The sequence below is a fragment of the Chlorocebus sabaeus genome, chromosome 10 (genome assembly GCF_047675955.1).
Source record: "Chlorocebus sabaeus isolate Y175 chromosome 10, mChlSab1.0.hap1, whole genome shotgun sequence".
NCBI lineage: Eukaryota > Metazoa > Chordata > Mammalia > Primates > Cercopithecidae > Chlorocebus > Chlorocebus sabaeus.
The window spans coordinates 52,495,151-52,510,218 of NC_132913.1; the positions used below are offsets into that span (position 1 = coordinate 52,495,151).

A 15,068-nucleotide genomic window follows, 5' to 3' on the forward strand; every position below is an offset into this window, starting at 1 on the left:
AAAAAGCTGATATTAAGGAAGGATTTATTTTAAATGTAATTATTATTGGCTATGACAAAAGATAAAACATTTTAGAATTTTGAGACCATACAGGTCTCAAGGACATGTATATATCATATCAATAATATTTTTCCCTTTCAGAAGTAAAGGACTGCAATGTGTTTGCCCTAAATTTTAAACTTTAAAAACAAGTTTCAACAGTATTTAAAGAACAGAGTGGAAGTGGGAATATTACATATTCCAACAAATAGCATAGCAGAAACAAGATATCACTAACAACAGAAAATAGCAATAGAAAAAAAGAAAAAAAAATCAATGATGCTAAGTGTTGTGGTGATGTTAATATTGGGAAGAAAACTAGAAATCAAGAAGGTAATGCATAGATTCAAGGACTTGAAATGAAACAGACTGAGCCTAGACTGGGAGAAAAGAAATCTGAGTACCAATGTGGCTGTGCTTCTAAATATGGTCAAGTGGTTTCCTCTCCATGAGGTTTGTTTTCCCTCACTGACAAAAGTACTGGTTAGACTGGCAAAAGGAGAAAAAGAAACTTTGCAATTCCTTGGCAAGATCCTGCCTATACATGTGTTTTATTGAATCTATCTGGTATTATAAATAATTTGAAATAGATGACTCCATTTAACGACAGAGGGAAATCTTTACTAACAATTTGGATTTTTAAGCTTCTTCAGAGAAGTCATTTGATGTAACAGTCTCCTAGCAGTGAGAAGGCGTTTTCCATTTTTAAAAAGGGCATGCATGCACTTTCTAGTTCTTCAGGCCCAACCAGAATGGCTTCACTGCTTTCTCTTACCTACTTTGCCCATGTAGGAATTTATGTTCGTTTCTTCTAGAATTTATTATTTAAGGTCATGACCAAGCATGATATAAGTTCCATGATATATTTTCCATGAAAATGCTCAGAGTATTTGGGAAACATGTTTACTTAGGCATAATGAAAACAACTTATATGGCAAAAAATAAATGTCACAAGCAGATACACCAAGGAGACAGAGAAACTAACAAACAGGTGACTAGTCCTCAAATAGAGGCTTAAGTCTACAATATGTGTCCTATTAAATCTTATGCAAGAATATGTTGGACTCTAGACCAGAAGTGCAATGTCACTCCTTAGAAATATGAATTGGAATTTAGTGAATTATTCCAGTTCAAGCTCTTTCTTGGGAAAGGAAAAGGACAAAATGTTCTGTACAACCAAAGTAAGAATAAAGTATATTCTGAAAATCAGGAGATTAAAATTCCCAAAAGGGAACTTCTTGGCAGAAAATGGTCAAAGTTATTTAAAGAGTGACTTTGAATTCACCCATTGAATAAAACAATATTAAACCACTATTTAATAATTAAGGGACCATCATTTCTCTAACTTTGCTCCAGCACAGAGTTTAGTCACATGAAAGGCTCCCTGTATGCAGTCTCCAAAAAAATGAAAACCTAATTCAATTCTTACAGAAATAACTCCAGATTTCATAAGTTTTCTCTGAACTAAAATCCCTGAAAATTCATTTACACAACTACACCCAGCATATTTTTATATGTGCTGTATTTTAATATTGTGAACTTGCTTGTAAGTTACCTTTCAGTTGTTCTTTATTCCTAGATCTTGGGTAAAACCTTCTTTAAAATTATTTCCACAATGTCCTTTATCATTTCAAATCCTTACAGGAAAGAAGTGGGATATTTAAAAAAGTAACCAAAAAAATACCTGGCACATTGAAACTTGTGGTATCCAGTTAAGTAAGTATTCATATAAATTTTAAAGAATTCTTCTACTTTAACAAATTATATGTCTGATGTAGATTCAAATTTTAGGTATCCAAAGAGCTGGTGCCTATCAGGAAGTTAACAAAACGAAGTATGTCTGTGCTTAGCAAAAGAGCAAGATTTTATTTATTGCTGTATTATTAAGAGGAAACACTATTCTGCTCTGAAATAGGTGTCTGCACTTGTTATATCCCATTAAAATATAAACAAAGAATGTGTTAATTTCATACTAGAGTGAAAAATATTTTCAGGTAAAGCTGAACTAAAAAAGTAGCTTCTCAATCAAAGATACATGTGTGAACTGGCAATACAAAGCAAGAATATGATTTTCTTTCTTCCAAATTTTCTAACTACCTCAAGTTAGAATTGTTCAATCTACCTCAAGAAGTAATTCAGATGTCAGGTTCTATATTGATTTGCCATGAAAGTTGTTTATGAGGTAAAACGTAAGCATGAAATTTTGAAAATGAGAGCAGTTAAATTAAAATTAATCGAAAATGTAAAATAGAATCTAAAAGTACAAAAATAGATTGTTAAGTAATTATATTTCATTGGTAGGTTGGTAATTAATCCTCACAGTTTTGGAAAACTGGTAAAACAACCATTAATATTAAGGTGTGAATGAATAATATATTTTTAGGTGACAAATGAAACATGAATTCCGAAACTTCAGTGAGTTCATGTTTCTATACATAACTGAAAATGAGAAAAAAGTAATCTTTACAGCTACCTATGTAAAGAAATATCACTATATAATCACATGTTCATTTCTTGGTGAAAAAAGTCTTTAAATGCTTATTCTTATGGATGCTTTTAGTTAACTTCAACCCTAAAAATAAGAACTCGTAAGAGCTGGAAGTGACCTAGAACTGAGAGACAGATGAGCAACAAATTCCAAGCACCACATTTGTCTAATGGAGAAACACTACCCTCATATTTTTAAGGTTCCCAAGCTCTTAGCCCTCTCAGATCTGCCTAATCAAGAGTCCGTTAAGTCATCTTGGCTGCCATGAAGATGAAACTGACAGCACAGTTACTTGAGTCAGTTTAAAGAGGCTCAGGGTGGTTGAAGGGAAGGATTAGGAGGCCTGGGGTGCTGAAAGGTCATCCCAGTTCTAGCTCCCGAAGACCCCAGTAGCACACAGCTGTCAGGAGCATGAAGCTACACTTAGAAACAACCTTTGGAGGAAAGCAGGGATTTTGCAGTCCATCAACCATTCATCAAGCACAATTTGCTTTTCCACATCTTATTGTACCATTAATAGAATTGAAGCATTAGAGAGTTTGTGAGTTGATCACATAGCAAAGACTTTCCTGAGATTTTGGTTGTTGTCTGGTGGTCTTAGTAGAAATTACTTGGCATTTAAATGTGTTTTTGGTGAAACATAGATTCCCTTTGTGAATCTTTACAGAGACTTTTCATCTAACAGGTATATCCTCTTAAGGGAAAGTGAAATAAGGCCCTTTGCCTCTATTTTCATAAGAAGAAGAAAGTTTTGAAGTCCATGATAGCGTATTGGGCATAAATAACTGTCTTATGGAAGGTATTATGAGTTGTATAAACTCTCCAGGAATTGCCTGGAATGTTCACACTAAGTGATATTATTATAGGTACACAATTGTTGTTGTAAAGGGCACCCTTCCAAGATGAGAATTATTCACTTTTCAGGTACATAATTATTTGGCAGTTTTATTCCATCCTTCCTGTTGTGGTGGAAGGTATTATATCACCAGCACTAATGATAACAGTAATAACAATGGTGAAAATTTATGCCTTTATGTTTATCCTGTTCCTTTTGATGTGAGTTAGGTTGGCGGGGGAGAGAGGAAGGAGGTTCGTAATCATGTTCCAGGATCTATACCAAGCACTGAACAGACATTATTTTAGTTACACAATCCTGCAACACAGTCGTTATTATTCCTGTTTTATAGATGATATAACAAAGGCTCAGAGAGTTTAGATGACTTGTCAAGTAATAGTGGCCGTAAAATGTAACCTGCCAAGCTCTTGCTCTTAACCACTTCTCCATATTGCTCCCTACTAGTTTCCAACACAGAAGGAACTGGCCAAGAAATGCCCCTATTTCTCTATTTTCCCACTTTCATGTTTAGCACATCAATCATAATTTACAACTCAGTGAGAGTCAAAGTTGTATCTTAATTAAGCTGAGAAACCAACTGAAGAAAAATCCAAATAAATGAGGATCAGAAAACTTTAAAAACAAAGTGTTCTTACATAGCTTTGGTTCTAATTTCCTTCCTTTATAGGCAAGGAAAATGCTCTTCAGTGATCCTTAGTGTCTTTTCTGAGGCAACAAAACTCATTAGTAGCAGAACTTGAACCAGATCCCAAGACTTTCAGCTCAGGGTTCAACCTTTTTATCTTCAGTACTCAAATCACAGCATTTTTCTCAACTTTACAAATGCAATCACCACTACATTCGTTTAAAGAGTAAGTTATTCAAACTTGTTTGATATACCATTTAATCAAAACAGGTTTAACTTCCAAAATTTTTGAAAGAGTGCATTTTGTGAAGTGAAGAACTCTGTGTGTATCTGCTTTTCACATGGTGACCACATGTATAGATGAATAACTAAGAGATTGTTGCAACTATACCAAGAAAAATAAAAGTTAACATTTGGGGCCAAAATTAAGCATTCATTCATAAATGTAAACCAGTTCAATCAAGACCAGCTCTGGTGCTTGCACAGAGCAAAGTTACTCACATTTAGTCACCTGTAGAGAAGCATGGTGTGTACAATACAATCAAGTTAATTAACAGCCATTTCTGGGAACACTGTCCAAAAAAAATAGTTTTCTTTATATCCTATGGTAGGAATTATTCTGAAATAGACAAGACCCAGAGCTCTCCTCTCAGGCAATCACTCTTTTGAAATGTTTTCAGGGGGACAATTATTGCTACTCAATGTAAAATGTTAAGTAAGATGTCAATATTCTTTAACATATCATTAGAAATTACAGTTTGGAGGCCTCAAGTTCTATTTTTGAAGCCCTTTTAGCCAGTACTGACTGGAAGCCCTGTTGAAATCAGAGGTCTTCATTTAATATACGGTACACTCTAGTTGGAGTGAATGTGATGAAATGTTTCCATGCAAATTCCTACAAGCACTTATGCCTTTATCTTTGTCCTCATAAGCCACATTACACTACCTGTTGTGTATTTTAAAACCATGTATGATTTTTAAAACTTATCTTTCAATTTATACCTATAGATTTCTGTCAATAATCTCTTATTCTAATTATGTGGTGGCGAACTGAATGAAACATTTATGGTTATAATATAGAATATTCTAAATACAACTACAGAAAATATAGATCATAGATAAAGTAAATTGTTATTGTATGGCTCCAGTAGTTCTTCCTGGTAATTAATAAAAATAATCAGTTATTAAATACATACAGAAAAAAATCTATCAAGCTCATAGAACAATTAATCAAGAAGATATAATAATCTTTAAATCAATAAATTAAAAGGTAAACATTTTAATATAAAATGAATATATTAAAGGACAAAGAAGTAGCATATTATGGAACATATAGAGATTATTTTATTTTTCGAAGGTTCAACCTCTTTTAAATGGTTAGTATTGGTGTTCTTTTCTCTATGAAAATAGATTTTAGAGAAAAATGATAGTGTGCTTCACAAAGCCAAACACCTCTATATTGTTATCACTCCCTATATGCATGGCCTCTCTAAAGCTGTTAAATAAAAGACTAAAGCACAAGAATGATAGTTCCAATTTCACTATACATTAATGTTTTAAAAATACTGGACACACTGGGCATTTAAATAGATGACATACAGCCAGGAAACTCATTAGACTAGCTTTAAGTATAATAAAAAATATTTTTTCTGAATACAATAAATCATAAGCATCTACAAAAACACAAGACCATTGATGCCTAGTATGTACCATAAATCACCATTTCCAGACAGACTCTGTTTTCTTTGAAAGATAAAGAAATAGTAAGCAGTTTACACATCAAACGATGCCTTTGGTTCCTGTAATTTACATTTAAACAACACTGGGTTAAAAATAGCAGCATGAAGATGATTTTAAAGTAAGAAAAATGACCTGGTAGCTAGATTCTATGGTGCAGATAATGAAATGTTTTGTCAGCTTACCTGATAAAACAGAGCCTTATGAATTACAGCATAACAAAGCCCAGCATCCAAGATGGTTAGGGTATAACGTGTCTTCCTCTGCAGCTGTTCAGCTTTTGTGTGTGTGTGTGTGTGTGTGTGTGTGCGTGTGTGTGACCACAGAGGTTTACAAATTAATTACAATCTTTTTTCTTTCTTTCTCTGTGGACAAGAAAACAAAGAGACCTTTCCAGAATCCTCTCTGCTTATGCCTCCGCTTCCTGTTCTGAGATTCACTCTATGGTACCCAACATATATCAGAAAACAGCTTTGAGAAAAAAAAAAAGAAAGAAAGAAAGAAAAAAAGGCGGATAGCACTCAAAGTGGTACCGCCATCTACTGGCGGACACACATAAAATTGAACCAAAGAAAGTACATTCCCATTATCCTCTATCATGGGGAGGAAAGGAAACCTGTATGAAGCATGGTAGTCGTGAAAGTGCCCCAAAATGACAGCAGAGAATTGATGTGAGCTAAAATTTCCCAACACACTAAAAAAATGTAACTTATCTACTACATATAAATATGTATGGGACCCTTTTACATATTCAGTTATTTGCATTTTACTAATTTTTTTCTAAATTTTATCATTTTGTTGTTTCACGTGATTGTTTCATACATAAACTACTAAAATTAAAAGATACAAAAATTACTATTGGAAAATTAGGTTTTAAGTTTACATTACCCTTTATGTATGGAGTTTTGTAAAAGCTCTCTTGTGGCCTGCTCTGGTCTTTTGAAAACCTTTTCTCTTCCTGGGATGAATTATTTCCAAGGTGAGTTATTTGACTCCTTAGAGAACAGTGTAACACATACTCACTGATAGTATTTTTGTGTTGCTTTCTGGTAAAATATTTGCAAGAAATATCTAAATGTAGAAAAATATTCTATACATCAGTGAACCTAGCGAGTGTAGACCTTTGGATTATTTTGGTGCATGTGTATGACACCAGGAACGGTGGAAATTCATCTTAAATGAGGTAATGCAAATCAGTTATTTGTATTATGTTTATAAAATACTTTTATAAGGCCAGGCGTGGTGGCTCACACCTGTAATCATAGCACTTTGGGAAGCCAAGGCAGGCAGATTGCCTGAGGTCAGGAGTTCGAGACAAGCCTGGCCAACATGGTGAAACAGCGTCTCTACTAAATATATAAAAATTAGCCAGGCATGGTGGCACGTGCCTGTAATCTCAGCTACTTGGGATGCTGAGGCGTGAGAATCGCTTGAACCTGGGAGGTGGAGGTTGCAGTGAGCCAAGATCCTGCCGCTGCCTTCCAGCCTGGGTGACAGAGAGACTCTGTCTCAAAAATAAATAAATAAAATAAAATACTTAATAAAATGTAGTACTTATTAGGATACTAAAGCACACAATACATAAAAAAATAAAAATAATTCATCAGTTATTAAGATATTTCTCAATCCAGATGTATGTTATTGTTTCATCTGACCTTTCATATTTACTTTAGAGCAAACGACTACAATTTTATTACAGTTTATCATCAATTAAATAAATACTGTCATATTGACAAACCAACTGTATGGATGGACAAAAATGATGTCAAGTATTATATCAGACTTGAAAAGACACAGAGAGAAACACACAGTGCCTGCCATAAAGGAGCTCATATAAAGAAGAAAAACAAATACAGTTGATACCACATTTCCTGGCTACGTGTTCAAGAAATGTTAATTACATACTTCGTTTTCAGTTGTGGCCCCCATTTTGTCTAATGGCAGAAAAATAAATCTAGTCAATTTTCTAGGTAAACTAAATTACTTGAGGCTTTTCCCAATTATTTTGGGTTTGCATTCAGCCAATACATGATTTTCCTCTTCTATCTCTCCTTCTCATGGAGACCGATCTAAGTTCAGGAGCATGTACATATACAGAGAAAGCAGAGTATGACCCTGGTCCCCCTTTCTCCATGTGGGCATCCACTGAGGCGAGGAGTGCATGATCTTTGACCATCATTATCCCTCATATCTACTAAAGTACCCACAGACCCATTGGGCCCCGGGAATACCATCCATCCAGTTTTGCATGGCAGCATTCCCTCTTTGTCCCTTCTTCCTCTAAGGAAACTTTTGTTCCGGTCCTTGAGGAGGATATAAGAAAAAGCAGCATGTTCCTAGGTTCACTCTTGGTTGTAATTGGCTGACTTAAGCCTTCCTCCCTGCCCCAGGCCCCTCACACAGCCATCTCTGTTCTGCTGTTTGCAAACATGGGATGTAACGCACTCTGCAGACTTCAGGCAAGCGAGGCACAATCTCTGCCACACTAGAATAGTGTAAGTAGATGGAAACTTCTCATCTTTTCACCTTTCTAGTTAATCCTAGATTGGCAAACTATGTAAGAAGCCCTTTTCAGAGACTCCTTTCCTTCTTCATTAACTTCCTTTTCAGGCTCAAAAGAGTTTTGCTTGGATCTATTCTTTCTATACCAAAGGTAAGCTGGAGCCACGTGTTTTCCCTTGAAATCTTTTTGTCTTCTGCCTAATGTATCAGTTTACTAGGGCTGCTGTAACAAACTACCATCCTGAGGGGCTTAGACACATAGAAATCGATTTTTTCACAGTTCTGGCTACTCAGAGGCCAGAGTCAAGGTGCCAGCACGATCATGCTTCCTCTGAAACCTGCCGGGGAAGGATACTTTCTTGCTTCCTTAGCTTTTAGTAGCCCCAGATGTTCCTTGGTTTGTGGTAGCATGACTCCAGTCTCTGTCTCTGTCTCTGTCTTTATATGGTAGATTCCCTGCATCTCCGTCTTAACGTGGTCCTCCCTCTGTGTCAAATTTTCTCCTCTTTATAAGAACACCAGTCACTTTGGATTAGGGTCCACCCTCTTAACCTAATTTTAACCTGATTATCTCTGTAAATACCCTATTTCCAAATAAGGGCATATTCTAAATTATTTAGGATTAGAACTTTGCAAGAGGAGGCACACTTCCACCCCTAACACAAGAATTTAAATATAAAGCAAAAGAATTTGACAATTCTTTGGTCTATCTCCAATGACAATTCCACTTGGGCAATATTAGCCTTGGCTATCTGGCCAGAATTGGGGAGGGTAGGAGAAAAGCCTCAAGTAATGATGAAGACATTTAATAATATTAATAGCAATAACAAAACTAACATTTATTGGTACTATGTGCCAGACATTGTTCTAAGCACTTTACATATGTTCATTCACCCTCCACCCATGTGAGGTATTATTATACACACTTTATAGATGAAGAAACAATGAAATATGAGGGAAGTAAAACATAGTACCTGATATGATTTGGCTGTGTCCTCACCCAGATATCATCTTGAATTGTAGCTCCCATAATCCCTACATGTCGTGGGGGCACCTGGTGTGAGGTAACTGAATCATGGGGATGGGTTTTGCCCATGCTGTTCTCGTGATAATGAATAAGTCTCATGAGAGCCCATGGTTTTATAAAGAGGAATGTGTCCCCTGCACACGTTCGCTTGCCTGCCACCATGTAAGATGTGCCTTTGCTCTTGCTTCACATTCCACCATGATTGTGAGGCCTTCCCAGCCATGTGGAACAGTGAATCCATTAAACCTCTTTTTCTTTATACATTACCCAGTCTCAGGTGTTTCTTCATGGCAGTGTGAAAATGGACTAATACAGTACTTCACATCTCATCCCAACACAAGCAATTTTAATCGGGTAAGATCACTCTTATGATGCAAGCATCTGTTAGATGCTGAAAGAACACAAAGCAAATCACCTTCCATTAATTTAGACCATTGATACTCACACATTTAGTGTACATTTATAACTTTTTATTGTTTCATTGTGTACATTTTTTGTCATGAAAGATTTCTATTTTCTAGGCACTTTAAACTTTTTCTTCTCTACTCATGGACAAACTAGCCCTGCTCACTGTCTCTCAACTAAATGTTCATTAACTCTGCCAGTCCCTACTGCTCCACACTCATTTTACCATTACTAGTAATATTTAATAGAATATTAATTCTATCACTAAGTTTTGGGTATCCAGATGCTCCAAAGAGTTTTCTGATGATGTCTTCTGAGGAACTGATTTTTCTTAGGTTATACTAGGCCACATTTTAATGAGAACTGGTTTGAACAAAATAAGAAAAGCAAATAATAATTATTGTGGCAATATTCCTCATAGAAAAAGAGAAAAATAAATAAATGCCAGCAAAGAGAGATTTACTCTTTGTTGCTAAAGAAACTAATTTTATCTTGTCATTAAAAGTAAAAATTTATATAAAGGAAGAGTGACCAGAGTGTAATATCATTTGCTGTGATTCTAACTTCATTGTGACTTTCATACTTTTTTTCTGTAGATGGAATGACAGGTAGTTTGCAAATCTTCAGTGAGTGGATTCTGAGAGGGTTAAGGTGAAATAGTCATTGATTACCAACATAAGGTCTCTGGAACCTTAGTGGTGTCTGACCATATGTTGTAAACATATGCATAAATCACAGAAATTCACACTAGAAGAGAGCTAATAGCTTCCAGCTGGAACTCATGGGTTGCTCTGTGCATCTCTACAGTTCTGATTACTCAAGGTCTTCAGAGCCTTTGTGGGTAGGAGCTATAATGCTGGTTTCTATTTTATTTTATAAGCTTCATAGCCAAATAATACTTTTTGTAGCATCCACAGATCTACCAAAAGATTCCCAGACTCTGGCTCAATTTTCTTATTTCCTAGACCGTTATTTCCCAAACAGTGGTTGGAGGAACACTACTGTTCTGCTGGACTAATGAAGTACCACTCCACACCTACCAGAATGGCTACAACTTAGAAAAGGCTTGTCATACTGTTTGTGAGAATCTAGAGCTACAGAAGCTGTCAGAGACTTCAGATAGGAATGTAAACTAGCATAACCACTTGCAAAAATGGTTTGGCATTACTAACTGAACATGAGTGTACTCTATGAGCCAGCAAGTGCCACTCTTAGGCGTATACCTGACAGAAATGTGTGTGTGTACAAGAATCATTATTGAAAACAGGTTTAACAAGAAAGAGCAGAAATATTATGAACAGGAGAATGGATATAGGAATTGTGGTGTATTCTTAATCTATAGTATCATGCTAACATGAAAATGAAAGAACTGCAGCTACCCACTGAAGTATGTTGGATTTCACAAATCTAAGGCTGAGGACAAAGAAGGTATGTAAGCAAAACATTATTAAATTTTAAAACAGAACTGGGCATGGTGGCTCAAACCTATAATTTCAACATTTTTGAAGGCTGAAGCAGAGGGATCACTTGAGCCTCCAGGAGTTCAAGACCAGCCTGGGAAAGATGGCAAGACTCTATCTACACAAAAAAAAAAAAAAAAAAAAGAAAAGAAAAGAAAGAAAGAGAAAGAGAGAAAGAGAGAAAAGAAAGAAAGAAAGAAAGAAAGAGAGAAAGAAAGAAAGAAAGAAAGAAAGAAAGAAAGAAAGAAAGAAAGAAAGAAAGAGAGAGAGAGAGAAAAAGAGAGAAAGAAAGAGAGAGAGAGAAAGAGAGAAAGAAAGAAAGATTAGCTGGGTGTGGTGGTGTGCACCTGTGATCCCAGCTACTCAGGAGGCAGAGATGGGAGAATCACTTGAGCCAGGGAGTTCCAGGCCACAGTGAGCTGTGATCATGCCCGTTCACTGTAGCCTGGTCAACAAAGCCAGACTCTTAAAAGATAAAAATAAAAACAGGTTAAATAAACTCTAATATTGGAAGTAAGAACATTGGTTTCTCTTGAGATAAGATAGAGCTTTTGGCAAGATTGGTTGAGATAAGGGCTATTCTGGGTACTAGCAAGATCCTATTTCTAAATCTGGGTAGTAGTTATATAGGAATTCACTTCATGTAATTCATTGAGCCAAACATTTATGCACTTTTTTTGCATTTGGATTGTATTTCAAATTTGAAAATAACACGTGAGTTTTTTTGACAGTTGTCACCTCTGAGGAAGGAAAAAGTAATGAAAGGTGGAATTTCCAGGATTTGATCTGTATATATCTGTTCTGTTTGAACGTTGTATGCTTATTAGTGTAATAAGCGCATTATTAGTGTAATTTTCAAAAAATAAATTTAAGGCATTAAAAGTACGGTAAAGATGTACCTTCATACTATTTGTACTTATTTGCCTCTAAGTTATTCTCTTTTTAAGTTGTGTCTAGGATGACATTCATCATTATTTTAAATTGAGTCTGTCCTGGAATTCCTCTTATGTCAGAAGGCCTATTTAAGCTGATACTCAGCTTCTATGCTTCTGTCTTCAGTCATCTTAGTAACAAAGTTAACTACCACTGTGTTTGCATGTATGTTAAATAAACAAAATTTACATGTCATCTACAATTTCACACCTCTATAGTCTAGTTTAGATTTGTATCTCCTGATTGTACATACTGAGACTAACTCACTTTTGCCCACTGCCTAATATATTATGCCATAAATTATGCAAAGAAATAAATGACCTGATAAAAGATAATAAAACACTTTCACTTTTGTTACATCTTCTTTCTTTAAAATATCTATCCAAGTTGAGAAGGGTAGATAATTTTCACATTTTTCAGACGAGAAAAATTGGTACAGAAATGTGAAAATTACATGATGGTTAAAAATTGGCGAAAAAACCAGGATAATTGCCAGTTTGAAATATATGCACTAGACAATATGATTTTATATCAAGGGCTCATTTCAGATATAATAACTGTCAAATGTTATTTAGAAGGTGTGCTTGATTTAGCAATATTAAAAAATTTTAACCTGTATTATAAAAGAACAATAGAGTAAAACATATTTTCCAAATGGCTTCCAGTATAGATTACCTTCTGTGCTGTAGTTGCACAGCTATATAATAGCAATTTTTCAAAGGTGTTGGGTCACTATGCCTTTTTAGTTTCTATTCCTTTGGTTTGAAATTCCTTTATTGCCATTCTCACCCCCATTTCCCTCCAACACTTGGAAAACTACTATTTATTCTTGAAGATGCAATTAGGGTAATACATTTGGTAGCTTGTCCTGATCTTTTCCAGTGTAGAGTATCAACTTAACTATACTCCTGTCATACTGCTATACACATCATTAATGGAGGAGGTGAAAATGATTCATCCATTAAAATGACTGAATATTCTTGGGTGCTTGTAAATGCCCATTATTTACCATGGGGTTTCATTAGAAAAGACAGGTGTGAAGCAGATAAGGGCAGGTACTGGGAGATACACATCTCTGCTTCTCTCAGGAATGACGGCTTGATCATCTGTTTACCCATATGCACACACACTGTCTACTCTAGGACTTTGTGACTAAGCAACAGGCTTTTTTTTCCTATACACACTTTGTTAGTGTGACAATGTCAGATCATCTAAGCTAAAGGGAAAAATGTATTGTTTTTTCATGAGTTCATAACACATTTTGCTAATTATAAGCAAGCATGGAGGCATTTCCCTTGTATAATTTCTCATTCTATCTTCTAAAATTTGGTACATGTGAGTAGCCAACTATGTCCAAATCTGTATATGATCAGGCCAATATGAAAAGAATTAAAATTTTAATTTAATATGCTCTCTATTTTATTTTGGAAAATATTTACTTGCATCATACTTCCAGCTTACATTATATTTTTACTAGTTGGTTAGCATTCTCTAATACTAAAACAATAAAATAGGAAATCATGCTTAGACCACGTCTTCTAAATCTAAAGGATGTAGTATTTTGAAAAGCTTTGTTTTATGTATAATACATTTTTATTTAGTTTATCAATTTTAAAAGATAATTTCAACTGAAAAAATCCCTCACAGTTTGTAAGTTCACTTTATTAGTAGAGAAAATCAAGGGTTTTGAAACATCAGAGCAATCATAATGGAAATTATTATATGTCCATATTTCAGAAAACTACTCGTTTTTTAAGTTTACAAGGTAAATTGACAAATGCAACTTTCCCATAAACTCTGAACAAAAAGAGGGACTGTTAAGATGAGTATGAACATGGGGGAATCAGGGGAACTGGGAGGTGCTAATGAAGAAAAAACTAGAAAAGAAGCAAAGAACTACATTATTTAAAAACTTCATGTATTATGAAGTGGCTAAGAGGAAAAATAATGGAGAAAGATGGAATGTTACTGTCATAAACCTGGAAGAAAATGATCTTATGCAAAAGTTAATGTAAGTGGAAATGGATACAAGTATATGGATTTAGAAGATATTATAGTTTATGTTGTAGATATGAATTTTAATCTATATCTATGTGTGTGAAAAATAATAGATCAACAGTAACTTCAACTTCAGTAATTACTATAGGACAACTCCACTCAATTTTCAAAGTTCCAGAGTCCTGTGTAGGACCCAGGCATAAAGGTAGAGGTGAGGGGCTCAATCTTTTGTCATATATTTGCATAGGTTACAAGGATTCATTTATTTAACAAATATTATTGAACATCTACTCTTTGCCAACAACTGTTCTTGGTGCTTGGAATATATCAGCGAACAAAACAAAGATCTCTGCCTTCATGAAGCATATGCTTTGGGAGTGGCGCAAATGTGGACAATAAACAATAATATTAATGAATTAGTAAATGATACTAAATGTCAGAACGTGATTAATGTTAAGTAAATAAGTAAAAATTAAAATCTAGTTGAAGAGATTAGAATGTTTGATGGAGTGGTGGATTGAGATTTAAGTTAGTTGATCATACGGAAGGCCTTATTCGTACAATAACACTTTAAGCCTATGACCGTGTGTAGCAAGCCTAGTTCAGAGTCCACAACCTAGGCATATAGTAGATGCTACATTTCCTTATATTCTACAAACATATTTTATTTAGATTTTGGTGTCCATTAAAATGAAGTGGCAAGAAATCCAAATTATTAATTTTAGAACTTATGACCCCCTCTCCCATCACCAGTGATTAAGTTTCCCAAGTCTTACCTAATGACATTAGTCTTCTGTCCAAACAAGTTACTTTTCAGTTTTTCATTGATGTGTTTACTTCTGTCATAAATCAGTATAAGATATGCTGTGATTCCCCATGAAGTTGGAAACTGGTGGCTAAATCCCTTCTACTTACGCAAATCGGGAAGCCATCTTTGGTGAGATAGTATTATCTCTCCAGAGATCTTTCAGGAAATAGGCTCTCTGCTACTCAGAGTC

At 35.0% G+C, this 15,068-nt stretch overlaps 1 protein-coding gene across 5 annotated transcripts in view; it reads right to left on the bottom strand.

Moving 5' to 3' along the window:
* The window catches only part of SCN3A (sodium voltage-gated channel alpha subunit 3), a 114,205-nt gene extending 107,901 nt beyond the window's left edge, over positions 1-6,304 (bottom strand). For 3 of the 5 annotated variants that reach the window (XM_007965211.3, XM_007965209.3, XM_007965213.3), the window contains exon 1: positions 5,931-6,303. The gene's annotated coding sequence lies outside the window, so the exon portion shown is untranslated. Of the gene's footprint in view, positions 1-5,930 lie in introns of all 5 variants that reach the window. The other 2 variants (XM_007965204.3, XM_007965208.3) reach the window with 1 other exon arrangement.
* Between the last annotated feature and the right edge of the window lie 8,764 nt (positions 6,305-15,068).